This window comes from Aplysia californica, unplaced genomic scaffold, assembly GCF_000002075.1.
Source record: "Aplysia californica isolate F4 #8 unplaced genomic scaffold, AplCal3.0 scaffold00001, whole genome shotgun sequence".
NCBI lineage: Eukaryota > Metazoa > Mollusca > Gastropoda > Aplysiida > Aplysiidae > Aplysia > Aplysia californica.
The window spans coordinates 5,089,466-5,090,498 of NW_004797271.1; the positions used below are offsets into that span (position 1 = coordinate 5,089,466).

At 40.4% G+C, this 1,033-nt stretch overlaps 1 protein-coding gene across 1 annotated transcript in view; it reads right to left on the minus strand.

The window, feature by feature from the left end:
- The window catches only part of LOC101845508 (cyclic nucleotide-binding domain-containing protein 2), a gene marked incomplete at its 3' end in the record, with an annotated part of 38,865 nt that overhangs the window by 36,656 nt on the left and 1,176 nt on the right, over positions 1-1,033 (minus strand).

A 1,033-nucleotide genomic window follows, 5' to 3' on the forward strand; every position in this document is an offset into this window, starting at 1 on the left:
TCCTCCTCCTCCTCTACCACCACCGCCTCCACCCTGACCTCACTCCCCACCCTTCTCATACTCTAGACACACATTCATTTCTACCCACTTTACAAACAATTCAGATACGAATTTAGATCAGAAGGAATGGAAAGCTTTTAACCCTCCCAAAAAATATCCCAATGTTCTGAATCAGACTTAGGGCCAGGTCACTGGGAGCATTATTCAGTGTCTGCACACCTGTACACTCTAATCCCCCATTCAATCGCAGTGCTTTTACAGTCCCTAACCGAAAACGCCCAGCAAAACTCCAGGTGTATTCCCTAGGGGCGATCTAACGGCGAATATTGTAGACAGCGTCCGTTTCCAGACTTTCGCTTAAGCCCTGTGTGTCTGCAAACGAAATCGGAGCCATTCTAAATACGTTTAATGGAGTTTGACCCTCCCGTAATGGGTTTATCGGCTAGACACTCAGGCTACTTTAAACCTTACCCGTAGACCGCTCCGACCCCTATGGTGACCTTCTTTCCTATCATCTTCCAATGTTATTATTCTGTTGGCCGTCGGTGTGTCTTTGTATATTTTTACTTGTCTTCTCTGGTTTTCTTTTCTGCTTGAACTTTAAAAAGAAGCACATCGGCACGTTAATATGCAATATATTATTATTATTATTATTATTATTATTATTATTATACTCTCTAGGAAAGAATATAAGACAGAGCTTAGGAATGTTTTTGAAAAGTTAGCAGAGATGAAAACTCAGAAGCGTACTATACCACGCAGTCTAATGAAACTTGTTAGTCCCTTACAGACAGTGAACGATTTTGTCACTGTGTTAGTGTTTAAGCATTTAATAGGCTGCTTGCTTATGCTCCCCATAAGCCGAGAATATTATTTGTGGGTGCCCTGGGGGTCCGCTGGGGTAGTTTTAAAGCGAGCAGAGTATGTTGTAGATAGTAGAACATGGATGATGACATACACGCGCTATATAAATGCAATTATTTATTATTATCATTATTATCATTTTCATTATCATCATCATTTTATTATTATT